General features: G+C 48.7%; 1 long non-coding RNA gene and 1 pseudogene across 8 annotated transcripts in view; one reads left to right on the plus strand and one right to left on the minus strand.

The window, feature by feature from the left end:
- Positions 1-13659, plus strand: part of LOC138845632 (uncharacterized) — a 31916-nt gene extending 18257 nt beyond the window's left edge. For all 7 annotated transcript variants that reach the window (XR_011382833.2, XR_016222868.1, XR_011382835.2 and 4 more), the window contains one exon: positions 13241-13659. This is a non-coding gene — a long non-coding RNA (uncharacterized LOC138845632). The remainder of the gene's footprint in view (positions 1-13240) is intronic.
- LOC149121604 (protein-L-isoaspartate O-methyltransferase domain-containing protein 1 pseudogene) lies at positions 436-13234 on the minus strand (annotated as a pseudogene). Its single transcript, XR_016222864.1, has one exon. The product of XR_016222864.1 is annotated as a protein-L-isoaspartate O-methyltransferase domain-containing protein 1 pseudogene (transcript).
- Positions 13660-15984: the final 2325 nt, after the last annotated feature.

Here is a 15984-nt window from a genome sequence, read left to right on the forward strand (position 1 = left end):
TTTAAGTTTCGTTTATGGTAGGTATATTTAAAGGCCATTTTAACCACTTCGAAAGATGCATTACCACAGTCTCCTGCTGTGCAGTGCGGCAGGGGAACCCATTCCTCCTGCCTATCAGAAACTGTACCCTCTGCCCAGTGTCTCCTTTCACCCCTGGCCTTCCATTTCTACTTTACCTTGTGGTAGCCACCCGTGTGCTCTCTGCTTGATGAATTTGTGGTTGTCAGAGTCCACATGTTACACAGAGAATGGATCTGTCTATCTGGCTTGCTTCCCTTACACAATGTTGTCCCTTTCCCTTTAAGGTGGCAATTTTTTTCCTCCCATGAGACCATCATCTCTCACCACAGCATTTATGTCCTGTTCTGAACACGTGTTCTCACGTTTTGGAGACTTAGGCTGAGAATTTCTCAAACTTTTACGTTCTCGTTGCAGTTCGCTGTCAGTTCCTCCGATTCATGGCTCTCCTGCGTCTTACTGTAAGTAGTCAGGGGAGATCAAGCTGCTGCTTCAGTACTCTGCTTAGACATTGTCTCAGTTACATGTAGATCTTTATTGCTCACAAGCTAGACCTTCCACAGAGGATAGAACCAAGTTGCTTTAGAAGAAATACCTTTCCTCCAGGTTTTGCTAACATGTTTCCCATTTCCTTCTGAGACACATGTGAATCACCCCCATGTCCATATTTCCTGTATATGCCTTAAAATCTTTGCAACCCGGATACCAGTATCCAGTTTCGGAGGCACTTCCTTATGTTTATGTAATTGTGACAAAAATACCTTACTTTTGATAATGTAATGTTTCTTAATCTACATGGACTGCCAGAGCAAAATACCATAGGCTGGGGTGTTTTGACAAAAGAAATTTTTTTTCTCAGAGTTCTAGGAGCTGGGCAGTATGGTATGAAGCTGCTGACTGATTTGGCTTCTCATGAGAGCCAGGAGCTAGGCGCTTTCCCGTCATGTCCTCAGAGGCTCTTTGGGATGTGTGTGCAGTGGAAGGGTAGAAAGTTCTCTTTTTTCTTATACATCTTCTTATACACTAATCCTACCAGGAAGGCCTCACCTCATAGCCAGCTATAACATGAATTCCCTTACAGAGACTTCCTCCAGATACCAGCACCATCGGGTAAAGGGCTTCCATTCATACATGATGGCACAGCCATTTTTTGGTGAAAAAATGAAATAAAAAAGTAAACTCATTTTGGTGCAGAGAATTCTGTAGCCATACATGGTTTTTCATAGTAAATGTTTTTCATGAAATTTTTGGAAAATCTTTTATATATGTGGATATGTGGATCCAATTTTTTTTTTTTTTTTCAGCAAAATATATCTTTGAATTCTGTTGTCCACAGTTGAGTTGAAGTAGCCTCATATTTGTGCGGGGCAGAAACCTTCCAGGAAAGGTGTGCTTGTGGTGATCCTGATTGGAGGCTCAGGGAAGGGTGTCATGATGGGAGCCAGCGGAGTGGAGTCGGGGAGGAACTGGTGAAGAGGCCCTTTCCCCTGGGAGTGGAAAGTTTACTGACAGGAGACAACTTGCCTCTTGAAAGCACCATTGACACTGGCACAGAAAGGGCAACTCCTACCAGATTTCTCATTTAGGGGTGGGATCATGGGGTCTTTGTATTGGGAGAATTCAGAGTAGACCAAGAGCACGAGCAGTTGCATAATATGAAGGCCACACTGGATGTGGGAGACGGGTTTGCAGTTTCTAGATTTCCAGTTGGATCAAGTTCTGTACTTTTCAAAAATGTGTATAACACTTCTGTAACTAGATTTTTTTGTTGTACTTTGTACTCTTGTGTGTGTGTGGCTTAAGTCTTTAGGAACCAAAGCCACGGTTTGTATTTCTGTGTTTTCTCTGATAACTCACTGTGAGGAGCAGTGAGGTGGCAGCAGCTGTAGTAGGCAGGGGAGCACATACTTTAGTTTCCCAGGGTAAGCATGGCAAATTGCCACAGGTGGGGTTGTTTAAACATGGATTGATTTTCTCGTGATTCTGGAGGTTTGATCAAGGTGTGTGGTTGTGTGTTTTCTGGCATCTCTCTCTGGCTTCCGTCAGACATGATCTTGCCGTGTCATCTCACTATTTCCTTTGTTCATACGCATCCCTTGTGTCTCTTCTTACAGGACACCGGCGTGGGTTCAGGTCTCATACTTTTGTTTTCATTTGACTTTAATTATGTCTGACAATGATTTAAACCTTACGTAGAATCACATCTGAACCTTATCTACAATCAGCATAAATCTGAAGGAGTCAGAGAAGCATTTACAGGGCCCAAGGTCTCGAGTGTGGTTGCATTCCACTTTCAATTCACTCTGAGATGAAACAGCATTTTCCCAAGATTTAAAGAAAGATTTTTATAGAAGACATGCTTTTTAATTACTAAATATGTCATTTTCATACTGACAGAAATACTTTTTTCCCCACTATAAGTCACTCTGATGAGAGAATTCTTTTAACTCCTGAGGACTAAAGAAATTACCAGTCGGTGCTGTTTCTTGTCAGTCTAAGCTGTTTGTCTCTGACATATGTCAAGTCAGCTTTTAGAGGCCCAGGGAAGGGCAGCTTCCTGGTTTTCTCTGAATTCTGAGGCAGCTCTCCTGGCTTTGTGGTTTCACTGTGGGCTCTCTCCTCGTCTCATGCTCCTCACTGGAGACCGAGGAACAAGATTGCCCTCCAAGACGTGCGTGTTAGTTCTCTGTTTCACGTGCTTCCTCCTGGCTGGAGCCCTTTGAGGAATCTCCTTTCCCTGCGCCTCATCATTTGTGAGTTTTCCAAGTGTGGCCTGCAGGTTCCTGACAGCACGTCGGGTGTGCCATTAGCATTCTTTGCCTGCTCGGGTGAACCTTCCAGACCCTGGTAAACCGTTATCATTCTTACTTGGCTGTGCAAGTGGAGCAGATGAAACAGCAAGGGTGTCTTGGCTGTCCCTGGTGTTTTGTCCAGTTGGCGTTGTCCGTGCTAACTGATCTGTAGGCGTGCTGGCGTGCCTCCCACCTTCACTGAGACTTTTGTGTAGTTTTCAGGGCGTCTCTGAACTCCAGCACCACAACATTCAGTCACACAGATGACTGTTGGAGGCAGTTACCAACCACAAACACAGGTTCACAGAACTCGACTTTCTCCAAGCTGCCCCTGTTTTTGATGAAGCTCTCCAGTGTTTCCTTGGCCTATCCCGACACGTCGAAGTTAAGCTCAAGCCCATGATTTATTCCAGCAGGACCTCAGATGCAGCCCACCATCATACATCAGTATCCAGTTCCACTTCCAAGGTTGAGAAGAGACACTCCTGGGTGAGCCTCAGTGCCTCCATAACGTCAGAATAAATGCAAGGTGCTGGCAGGTGTGTGTTTCCATGCATCCAGGCTGTTTTTATTTTAATGATGTATTCATTTATTTATTTGAAAGAGTTACAGAGAAGGAGAAGCAGAGAGATACATTCCATCCTCTGTTGGCCTCCTCAAATGGCCACAATGGTCAGGGCTGGGCCAGGCCGAAGCCAGGAGCCTCATCCGGGTCTCCCACATGGGTGCAGAGGTCCAAGGACTTGGGTCATCTTCCACCGCTCTCCCAGGCACATTAGCAGAGAGCTGGATCAGAAGTGGAGCAGCCGGGACTCAAACCAGCACCCGTATGGCAGGTTCCAGTTACCTGCTACACCACAGTACCAGCCCCCAGGCTAAGTCTTTGTAAACATTGTAGCCTTCCATGATCACTTGCTCTGAAGGCTTTCAATGTGGATATACTGAGCTGCTTTTTATCAGTTAAGTCGTCATTATCTTCTTTGCTCCTCCATGGTAGTTTTCATATCAAATTATAAATTTTAAAATCTTGAAGAAAATTAGCAGAAATGGCTCTCCATCGTGTAGTGGGGTTCCTTTTTCTTTTAACATTGCAGTTGATTTCCTGATATAAACTAACCTTGTGGCACAGCGGTCAGGTCAGCCCACCGCAGTTAGGACTCAGCTTCACGGTAGCTGGCTGCTGCCACCACCACAGCTTGCTAGCTTTCATTTTCAGTGTGGCAGTTTTCTGGCAGAACTCCCATGGCCACTCATGCCCTGAGCTGGACTGTGGGGTAATGGCACAGGCAGGGACCTCACAGGGAGGCCCTGGCCAGGCAGACAACCAGATCCACATGTGGGAGGGTGGCCACTTGTTCCTGGTCTTTGACTCACAGTCAAGCTTGCAAGAAGAATGAAAGTGCAGTGGCAGCTAACAGTGCCAGAACTGTGATGGAGAGGAGTGAAGTGGGCATTTGGAGATTCGAGGACTGACTACAGCCCCTGTCTCCACTGTGAGGAACAGCATGTTTTTCTTCTTACTGTTGAACTCTTTACTTGGGGTAAAGTTAATCTGATGAGTATAAAGTATACTGAAAGTAGATCATTATAATAATTTTTAAAGATTTATTTATGTACTGGAAAGAGTTTGGGCTGGCGCTGTGGCACAGAGGGTTAACGCCCTGGCCTGAAGTGCCAGCATCCCATATGGATGCCAGTTTGAGTCCCAGCTACTCCACTTCTGATCCAGCTCTCTGCTATGGCCTGGGAAAGCAGTAGAAGATGGCCCAAGTCCTTGGGCCCCTGCACCCGCTTGGGAGACCAGCTGTTGCAGTTAATTGAGGAGTGAACCATCGGATGGAAGACCTCTCTCTCTGCCTCTGCTCTCTCTGTGTAATGCTTTCAAATAAATAAATTAATTAAAGAAAGTTACACAGAGAGGAGAGGCACAGAGAGAGAGAAAGAGAGAGGTCTTCTACCCATTGGTTCACTCCCCAGTTGGCTGCAATGGCCAGAGCTGCACTGATCTAAAGTCAGGAGCCAGGAGCTTCTGGGTCTCCCATGCGGGTGCAGGGGTCCAAGACGTTGGGCCATCTTCTACCACTCTTCCAGGCCATAGCAGAGAGCTGGATTGGAAGTGGAGCAGCCAGGACTCAAACCAGCTTCCATATGGGATGCCGGCACTGCAGGCATTAGCTTTACCTGCTGTGCCACAGTGCCGGACTCCAACCCCTGTAATAACTGAGAGGGAATGAGAGGAAGGAGGGGGAAGGGTGGGAGCGTGGGTAGGAGGAAGGAAAGAATACAGAGTACCACTGTATTCCCAGCCCTCTATATATGAAATACATAAAATTTGCTTACCTTAAATTTAAAAAATGATAGGAATTAAAACTCAAGAAAATATTGTAAACTCTTCAGTGTTGATGAAAATGAACAATTGAATATCTTTATTTAAAATACATCTAGGGTGGACATTTGGCCTGGTGGTGATGATGTAAGTGATGACACTCACACCCAACATCAGCTTCTGATTCTTGCTCCCAATGCTGTGTTCCTGGTAATGCAGTGCATGGGAGGCGGCAGCTTTGGCTTAAGAGGGTCCGTGACACCAACATGGAAGACCCAGGTTGAATTTCTGGCTCCTGGCCAGACCATACTGGTCCAGGACCATTGTAGGCATTTGGGGGAGTCAAGTTATTACCTGCCAGAATTAAGTGTCTCCCAGCCATGTATGATTTCTTTTTCTTCACTTAAAAGAAAAATACTTGATTGTGTTTTTTGGGAGAAACAAGTAAATAAAATACTTTGGGATCATTTTACAAAATTGAAGCCCATAAGAACTCTAAAGCCATTGCAGAAATATTATATAAACATGTACTCATACATTTTTAAAAAAATTTATTTATTTGAAAGGCAGAGTTACAAAGAGGCAGAGAGAGAGAGAGAGAGAGAGAGGTCTTCCATCTGCTCCTTCACTTCCCAAATGACTATACAGCCAGAACTGAGCCAATTGGGAGCCAGAAGCTTCCAGGTCTCCCACATGGTGCGGGGGCCCAAGAACTTGGGCCATCTTCTACTGCTTTCCTAGGCCACAGCAGAGAGCTGGATCAGAAGTGGAGCAGCCAGGACTCGAACTGGTGCCCATATGGGATGTTGGCACTGCAGGTGGTGGCTTTACCCGTTAACACCACAGCGCCAATTCCAGCCCCAGGGACTAGAGATTTCAGAGGAATGTTAATACCCAGTAGAAGCTTCTGGTACAACAAGTGTCAGAAGAAAGGAAACAAATGGGAACAGGACACCTGCCAAGTCTCCACAGACACATGCCATAGATGGACTTCTAAACACCCCTGGGGAAGAAGCTGCCACTGAGCTAAAGGGAATTGCCTGATGTTGGAAGTGTGTCTGTGACTTCCAGCTGAGGAGTTCAAGGTGTGTTGCAGTGTGTGACCGAGTGTGTCTTGGGGCACAGCACATTTGTTGTGTGCCTTTGTGAGGAAAAAGTTGAGAGAGAAAAACCACTCAGGGATTCTCCTGGTGACCAGTGAGAAAGATGCAAGACTCTGACTTAGAAAGGCCTCACGTTTCTCCCTACACCTTCCATGGCTTCCTCTTGTACCCTGTGTGTTACCCAGGAACCCCAGGGTCTGCAATTGCTTTAAAAAATGCATCTCACCAAGCTGCTGTCACAGGTGGCCCCTCCTATGCCCCGTTTCTTTTTCTGGGTAGGTGGGCTGGGGGTAGACATTGGGAACTAGAGTCAGGATCCTACGCAGCATCCCAAAGCTTTGCTCCTAGACTTTGGAAAATTTGGTCGTGGCCCTGAGTCACCTTCTGACTGCACAGGCACGTGCTCTGCTGACCTTGCATGGGATAGCGGCTGCAAAGGGAGCCCGTGATCTCTGTGTGTTGGGGGGGTGGTTAACTGCACCCACCTAGACCATCGCTGCAACCTCTTGAACTGCAAAAGCTCCCGGTGCTTTGTGTGTTGACCCGGAAAGAAGGGTGAGAGCCACGAGCACTTCATTGTTGTACCCGCAGGGCATTTCATGGCTGCCCTGGCCCCAGTATGGAGGCTGCGATGTGTGGGAGCACTTGGCGGCACTCACAGGCTGCAGGGACGTCTGGAGACCCACGCCTGGCGGGTACTGAGCAGCCCTGGTGCTGGGCAGCCATGATGTCTGTCCACCACGGGAGATTGCAAAGGCAGCAGAGTGCCCCAGCCTCTCCCGCCTGCCTGTATCCCTTCTTGCCATCACCCGCACTCTGCTTGGCTGCCACAGGAGACCCTGGCATGTGCCTGTGGCTGTGGTTAGAATCCCCGCACACTGGCCCTCAGCTTCTTGCATGTCAGCCCCAGTCCTCCCCATAACAGTATGGATGCAGGCTAGGGTACAGCTGCATGGAGCCCGGAAGGGGGGCATCCCAGTGGCCCCCTCTGCTCCATCATCTTCCCAAGGAAGGCACTTAGGCAGTCGGGGTGCTGTGTAGGTACATGGTAGCCGACAGCATGGGCACAGTGTTTTGGCGTACTACCCCAGGGGTCTGGCTCCTTACCTGAATGACAAGGACTTCAGCAACCACTCCTCAGGAGACCCTCTGCAGGTAGCTAATGAGCTCCGCAGGCCAAGCTGGAGGCGCTGTGCCACCCACTGCACTGCCTGCTGCTGCACTGTGCCCTGGGTGCCCCCACAACGTACTTTGTGTGTGACTCATATTCTGTTCCCAGTTTGAAGACAAGCCCATGCCAATTCTTCCTGGCCCACATTATCCCCTTGTGCCCCTTGGAACCACAATTAAAGAAGATGGGTGGGGGCCTGGCTCTGTGGCATAGCAGGTAAAGCCGCTGTCTGCAGTGCTGCCATCCTATATGGGTGCCAGTTCGTGTCCCGGCTGCTTCACTTCTGATCCAGCTCTCTGCTATGGCCTGGGAAAGCAGTAGAAGATGGCCCAAGTCCTTGGGCCCCTGCACCCACGTGGGAGACCCAGAAGAAGCTCCTGGCTCCTGGCTTCAGATCAGCACAGCTCCAGCCATTGTGGCCAATTAGGGAGTGAACCAGTGGATGGAAGACCTCTCTCTCTCTCTCCCCACCCCCTCCTCTCCTTCTCTGTAACTCTTTCAAATAAATAAATGACTCTTAAAGGAATGATTTGACTGTTGAAGCACAGGGTTCGTGCAGGAAGACTCGCGAGGCCCACGCGGTCCAGTGGCATCCCTAGAGTCACACATTGGTGAATGTCAGATCTGCCTTAGCCCTGTACTGGTCCCACTGGCTGCTGACATCCCATACCAGCCCTGCTGTCCTCACTCATATCAGACATAGGCAAAGAAGGCACAGCAGCCTCTTGTAAACCAGTGTCATTCACCACTGACCACCCTTCTGGTCTCCAGTCAACTGCCCACTGCCTGGCTCTGCTGAGTGGACCACAGCACAGTCTGAGGTCAGAAGTGGTGACAGCTAAGGAAGGAATCACTGAATCGTGCCATTCCCAGCGTAGGACAAAGTATATGGAATCAAGTTGGAGTTGTGGGAGTTTCTGTGACCCCCCTCCCCAGCCAAGTCACGTTGTGTGGATCGTGTGTCCACTGAGAAGACCCACTGTGGTCTGGTGGTATTTTATCTCATTGTGGGAATGAGTGTCCTTAACCCAGAGTGTAAGGCCTTGAAACATCTCCTCACATGTCACCCCTTGCTTCGTCACCACTCTTGGTCACTTTCTGAATAATTTCATTCCTAATTAGCTTCCTTTATTTTTAAGGGCCATCAGGACATCTTCCGGTTTTCTTTTTCACTTCTACTCTCCTTTCCACTAATCTGTTAGTTCTTTGATTTGAAGATCTTCTACAAGTGCACTGTAAAAGTTTATGGAAAATGGATTTTTAAAAAATATTTATTTGAAGGCCAAGCCAGAGAGAGAGAGACAGATCTTCCATCCACTGGTTCACTCCCCAAATGGCTGCAACAGCCAGGGCTGGGCCAAGCTGAAGCCAGGAACCAGGAGCTCCCCCTGGGTCTCCCACGTGGTTTCGGGGACCTAAGCACTTGGGCCATCCTCTGCTGCCTTCCAAGCCGCATCAGTAGGGAGCTGGGTCAGAAGTGGAGCAGGCAGGACTCGAACCAGCACCATGGGATGCTAGCACTGCAGACAACGGCTTAACCTGCCCTGCCACAGTGCCGGCCCCAGAAAATGGATTTTAGAAATAATTTTTGGTGCAAAGCAGTTAGAATTGACACAGGTCTTTTCTTCCCCGAAATATCCTTCATTACACTTTGGAAGACTCTTGATATTCATGACTTTGCACAAGATTTTCCCAAAGATTAACATCATCCAAATGCATTTAACAGAAACTTCTTGAGGTACCCTTGTATTTATTCTATCATAAGATAAGTAGAGCTAGTAATCTAGTGCCAGAACTGATTGAAATGGGTATTTTGTGGGGCTTACATGTATCTGTTTGTAGAAGCAAGTGTGACCAGAGATTTCTATCTAAAGTGTTGCTCTTGTCTGGTAACCTTGTTAGGTGGGTCCCGGCCTCTCCCAGGACCAGCTTGGAGGAACCTTTTTCACCTTGTTTCAAGGGTACTGTTGGCTTCATTATGAAGTTTTGGGAGGAATATGATGAATTTAATGCCCAGAAAGACTTCCACCCAGTAATGTCCCATCTTGGAGCGAAATGGAGGGCTCATACCAAATACTTAAAAACTCCAGTGTGAATACAGACTGGGCTCTTGGTCTTTTACTGAGGTGTCTGCTTGGTCTAGCAGGTGTACTCTTCTTTAGACTTGGCTAACAGACTTACTGCTCTTCCCTGTCTCACGTTCGAATTCTCTCTTGTGCAAAGAAAGCCATCTCTGATCAGCCATCTCCGATGACGTGTTGACTTTCATTCTCACAGTTCTGTGAGTTGAAGGTTACACTTTTTTTTTTTTTTTTTTTTGACAGGCAGAGTGGACAGTGAGAGAGAGAGAGACAGAGAGAAAGGTCTTCCTTTTGCCGTTGGTTCACCCTCCAATGGCCGCCGCGGCCGGCGCGCTGCGGCTGGCGCACCGCGCTGATCCGATGGCAGGAGCCAGGAGCCAGGTGCTTTTCCTGGTCTCCCATGGGGTGCAGGGCCCAAGCACTTGGGCCATCCTCCACTGCACTCCCTGGCCACAGCAGAGAGCTGGCCTGGAAGAGGGGCAACTGGGACAGAATCCGGCACCCCGACCGGGACTAGAACCCGGTGTGCCGGTGCCGCTAGGCAGAGGATTAGCCTAGTGAGCCGCGGCGCCGGCCCAAGGTTACACTTTCTTATTCACTAAGTTAATGAGTGCAGCTTGGTTTTAAATCCCAGATCACATGGGCAGCAAGAGAATGAGTCAGAATTCTATATCAACTCTCAGATGTATCACATATCATCTGCCTGTTCCCTCTTAGTCTCCCCACTTTTTTAGTTTGTTTAATATAGCTTTCAAATGGGTTAGCTCATTTGCTGATAACATTGCCTGATGAAATAAATGGGCAGGTGTACTATCATTTAAAATAGAAACTGATTCAGAAAGGCTAACTTACAGGACTGGTGCTGTGGTGTAGTGGGTAAAGCCGCTGCCTGCAGTGCTGGCATCCCATATGAGCGCTGGTTCGAGACCCGGTTGCCCCACTTCAGATCCAGCTCTCTGCTATGGCCTGGGAAAGCAGTAGAAGATGGCCCAAGTGTTTGGCTCCCTGCATCTACATGGGAGACCCGGAAGAAGCCCCCGGCTTCGGATCGGCACAGCTCCAGCCATTGCAGCCAATTGGGGAGTGAACCAGTGGATGGGAGACCTCTCTCTCTTTCTGCCTCTGCTCTCTGTAACTCTCACTTATAAGTAAGTAAGTAAATAAATAAATCTTTTTTTAATTTATTTTTTTATTTTTTATTTTTTGACAGGCAGAGTGGACAGTGAGAGAGAGACAGAGAGAAAGGTCTTCCTTTGCCGTTGGTTCACCCTCCAATGGCCGCCGCAGGGCCCAAACACTTGGGCCATCCTCCACTGCACTCCCTGGCCACCAGCAGAGAGCTGGCCTGGAAGAGGGGCAACCGGGACAGAATCCGGTGCCCCGACTGGGACTAGAACCCGGTGTGCCGGCGCCGCAAGGCGGAGGATTAGCCTAGTGAGCCGCGGAAATCTTTTTTTTAAAAAGGCTAACTTACGTCGTGCCATGGAGCCATGAATGAAATTGAGTGAATTTCTAACACAGTGGTTTGAGACTACCAGTGCCAAGTGAGAGGCATTCCTGTGAGGCAGAGAAACTCCAAATGCTGGAGCTCCCTGCAAAGATTTTTATTGGAAACAAATTTTTGAAAAAATGTAGTTAACCTTGTAGAGATGAAGGTAAAAAAATAAATGAATACCATGGTAGGGGAGGGGCATGTCAGCTCTGGGGCAGAAGATGGCACCAGTCATAGGGGACGGCTGGCACTGACCTTGTAGCTATGGTGAACTTGAGCTCTGTGGTGGGGGAGCAGGTGTTCCTGGAATCAGCCCTGCTATTAACGGAGCTGCTGTTTTGGCTGTGGTCCAGACCCACAACTGGTGCCAGAGCTTGCAGTGGCTCCGGAGTTGCTTCTGCTGGACTTGACTAAGCTTCTGGATCTGGAATTTTTGGTAGAGTTTTCTGGCGCTCTGGAGCTGGTTGCCGCAATGGGTTTGGCTTTAGATCACAGCCCCTTAGATTTACCTACACCTGGTATCTGCCCCTAATCTGGTGGTGGAGTTGGAGTTGGGGGTGGCCCACGGTCTTGGTGTGGTTTTGAGCTTGGGCTGGCCCTGGCCCTGAAGCTCCCTGAGGAGTAATGGTCACAGCCTGGACTGCCTTTGTGTTGCCTCCTGACAACAACCAGAACTCTTCCTTATGCTTTCACTGAAGCCTCAGTCCAGAAATCCCACACCTACACTCAGGAAGTCTTCCCAGACAGCAGTAAACACAAGAGTGATCTGGGGCGCTAGTTTGAGTCCCGGCTACCAACTTCCTATCCAGCTCTCTGCTGTGGCCTGGAAAAGCAGTAGAAGATGGCTGAAGCACTTGGGCCCCTGCACCCACGTGGGAGACCCGCAGGAAGCTCCTGGCTCCTGGCTTTACATTGGCTCAGCTCCAGCTGTTGTGGCCATTTGGGGAGCGAACCAGCAGATGGAAGACCTTTCTCTATTGTCTCTCCCTCTCACTGCCTGTAACTCTACCTCTCAAGTAAATAATTTCTTTTCTTAAAAAGTGATCTGAAATTGTTATTGCTCCTGAACTCCGTCACCCCTACAACTTTGGGAACCTCTGCTCTGTGTGGCTCGGCCCCATCCCCACTTTGCACTCTTCCTGTACCCATGATAGTCCTCTTCACCTTTGTATTCTGTCTGCCTCAGTGAGCTCTGGATGCTCCAGCTGCCATAGGAGAAAGTGAGCCCTGCACTCCCAGCCAGAGCCAGGCATGGTAAAGCTGTGGGTAGGCCACCAGCGCTTTGAAACTGCAAAATGCTGGTGGCTGTTAGAAATCCCCTGGGTATCGCTAGGACACCTCTGGTGACCTGGTATCCAGCCACTCCTACCCTAGAGTGTCCAAAGTACAGATCCAACTCAAGATCACCCCAAATGTACAGACCTTTCAGAGAAAGACCTTTCACTATGAAGAGTATGGCAAAGCCTCCATAGTGGGGGCCAGAACCATGGCCCACTTGGCTAATCCTCTGCCTGCGGCGCCGGAAACCCACATGGATGCTGGGTTCTAGTCCCGGTTGGGGCGCCAGATTCTGTCCCAGTTGCCCCTCTTCCAGTCCAGCTCTCTGCTGTGGCCTGGGAGTGCAGTGGAGGATGGCCCAAGTGCTTGGGCGCCTGTACCCATGTGGGAGACCAGGAGGAAGCACCTGGCTCCTGGCTTTGGATCGGCACAGTGCTGGCCATGTTGGCCATTTGGGGGCTGAACCAACGGAAGGAAGACCTTTCTGTCTCTCTGTCTTACTGTCTGTAACTCTACCTCTCAAATAAATAAATAAATAAATAAAGAAATCTTAAAAAAAGAAGCCTCTATAGCGGGAAGTCAAGAATTAAAGATCTGGGGCCAGCGCTGTGGTGTAGCAGGTAAAGCTGCCGCCCACAGTGCCCAGTGCTGGCATCCCATATGGGTACTGGTTCGAGTCCCGGCTGCTTCACTTCCAATCCAGCTCTCTCCTAAGGCCTGGGAAAGCAGAAGATGGCCCAAGTCCTTGGGCCCCTGTACCCACACAGGAGACCTGGAAGAAGCTCCTTGCTTCTGGCTTTGGATCAGTGCAGCTCCAGTTGTTGTGGCCATCTGGGGAGTGAACGAGTTGGGGGAAGACCTCTCTCTCTCTCTCTCTCTCTCTGCCTCTGCCTTTCTGTAACTCTGCCTTTCAAATAAAAAAATAAATAAATTTTTTAAAATAAAGAATTAATGATCTGATACTCTCTCCCTTCTTCAGGGTATCCTGACATATCTGTGTTCCTGCCACCCCACCCTCTGGAATGTCAGTTCTGTGATTAAGAAATGGCAGTGTTGGGGCCCACACTGTGGCGCAGCAGGTTAAAGCCCTGGCCTGACGCACTGGCATTCCATATGGGTGCTGGTTCTAGTCCTGGCTGCTCCTCTTCCAATCCAGCTCTCTTTCTATGGCCTGGGAAGGCAGTAGAAGATGTCCCAAGTCCTTGGGCCCCTGCAGCTACGTGTGAGACCCAGAAGAAGCTCCTGGCTCCTGGCTTTGGATTGGCGCAGCTCTGGCCATTGTGGCCATTTGGGGAGTGTACCAGTGGATAGAAGACCTCTCTCTCTGTCTCTATCTCTTTCTGTAACTGTATCTTTCAAATAAATAAAATAAATCTTAAAAAAATAAAAGAAATGGCAGTGTCAGGTCATTGCACCAGCACTCAGTAATTGTTCTCTGGCAAACAGGAGAACAAAAGCCTATGTTCTGGCCTGGACTCACTGGCGTGGTTTACCTGGAGGGGTGCTGCCCCTGTGGAACAGCACTGAACGTGGAACAAGGACACTGGGTTAGAGATGGAATGTTTCTCACTGGGATGTGAGATCCCTTTGCACTCTTGTCCCTAAACCCAGCATCCGTGTGCTGAGAACTTGACCCAAGGAGCACTATCAGCCCAGTTGTCAGTGATCCACTGAGATTGGCCACCTTGTTCACTCAAGGTTAGGGAGGAGGCTGGCCTCTTCTGACAAAGTCGGCCTACAACAGTTCCCAGCTGCTCTGAGAAATGCTCTATTGCTCAGGAACCTAAGGGTCAAGACTCCTGACAACTGGCTTAAGGAAACATCTTCCATATCTAGGGACACAGCAAATGATTGCAGAGACATGGATTATTCAAAAGTCAGAATTATACACACACACACACACACACACAGAGAGAGAGAGAGAGAGAGAGAGAGTCAGTCTTCCATCTGCTGGTTCATTCACCAATCGGCCACAACAGCCAGAGCTGAGCTGATCCGAAGCCAGGAGGCAGGAGAGAGAGAGAGAGAGAGAGAGAGAGAGAGAGAGAGAGCGAGCGCGCGCGAGAGCCTTCCATCTGCTGGTTCATTCACCAATTGGCCACAACAGCCAGAGCTGAGCTGATCCGAAGCCAGGAGGCAGGAGCCTCTTCTGTGTCTCCCATGCAGGTGTGGGGGCCCAGGACTTGTAGCACTCAGGAACATGCTGACAAAGGAGAGAAGCAATGGGAATGTTACAGGCAGGGTTTGTGCCTGAATTAATTTTCCAGACGCTTGTCTTTTACTCATATAAGAATTCTAAGCACAGACCCAAACACAGCATGCGGTGTGGTAAACTTTATTTTTTACCAAATGGGAAAAATACACAGGCCCATTAGGGCTTCATTTGGGGAGAATGAGGCCAGAGAAAGGGGATTATCATACCCTGCTCTGCTCGTCCTGAGTCCACATGGAGGAGAGAGCATGCTTCCATTCTTCTTAGCTTTTTATGCGCTTGGAAGCATGGAAGTGTTGACACGGTACCACTGCCACATCCCCAGTAAGAGGAGATACTTCCTAGGGGAGGGGTCCTCTGATTGACAGGTTGATGAACATGACAAAGCTCAGCTCATGACCTTAAACTGATCTATCTAATCTTTACTACATCAGGAAGAGTCTCCCCCCAGGGGCATGGTTTAAGGAAGACCAATCCATGAGGCTTGAGTTACGACAATGAAGGCAACCAGTGTGGCTCTGATCTACTTTACAGTGTGGAATCGCATCCCCACGTAGTCATAATTTCAAGACAGAATTGGGCTAGTGTTGTAAAATCTAGGAACGATGGTATAGATGGGAAAGTATACATGGTGGGCAGACAGGAGAAGGGTTGCAGGAAATAACAATTGCTTGTCACTTCATTTTTCTTCTGAGACTAGTTCTCTTGGGTCAATGTCAGGACGTGGCACTGGTTTTGTTTTAGTGGGACTAAGACAGATGGAGTCCTGGTCCTATTGAGCCATAACTGTTTGGCTGTGTACAGGACAGGGGAAGGAGGCAAGAGCACCTGTGTTTGCTTTCATTCTGACTCTGCCTCCACCTTCTGCCCTGCTATGAGCTGTGGGTCTCTCAGTTCTCCTTGTTCATTCCTCTGCATCTGTTATCTGTCTCTCTCTCTCTGTTTCCAAGGTCAGGTGGTTGGGATTTGCTGATTTATTTATGCTTTCTGTGTTGTAAGAATTTGCAGTCTGCCTGCCCAGGAACACACTAGCACGGGAAGTGCTGGTTTGCTCTGTGTACTCTTTTGTTTGATGTCTTTGGCTGGATGAGTGCAGTAAGGAATCAGGGCTAAGGCCAGGTGATAAGCAGAGACTGCTGGTTATGTATTTCAAAGCTGAACTTCTCAGCTTTTATCAACTTCCCATCCATCTCCTCCCACTGAGGTTGGAGAGGGGGCAGAGAGAAAGCAGTTACCACTGAGCTATGGAATACAAACTACATGCCTCCAGCTATACCATGCTTTTGCTTCACTTAATGCTCAGAACAGCACCTTGAGGTCGCTACTATCATTCTTCAGCTCATAGTAGAGAAAGCTGGGCTCCAAAGATGATAGATGAGTTTCTCCAAGGTCTGCACGCAGTAGTCTGTGGAGCCGAGATGAAAACTTTTCTAGCTTGCTTTGACCTTAGCTGAGATGTCCCTAACCACAGAGCTCCCCTGACAGGTGCGCTAGGTTTTGCTCCTGGCCAT

The sequence above is a fragment of the Oryctolagus cuniculus genome, chromosome 16 (genome assembly GCF_051225735.1).
Source record: "Oryctolagus cuniculus isolate XC-2025 breed Fujian yellow rabbit chromosome 16, ASM5122573v1, whole genome shotgun sequence".
Classification (NCBI taxonomy): domain Eukaryota; kingdom Metazoa; phylum Chordata; class Mammalia; order Lagomorpha; family Leporidae; genus Oryctolagus; species Oryctolagus cuniculus.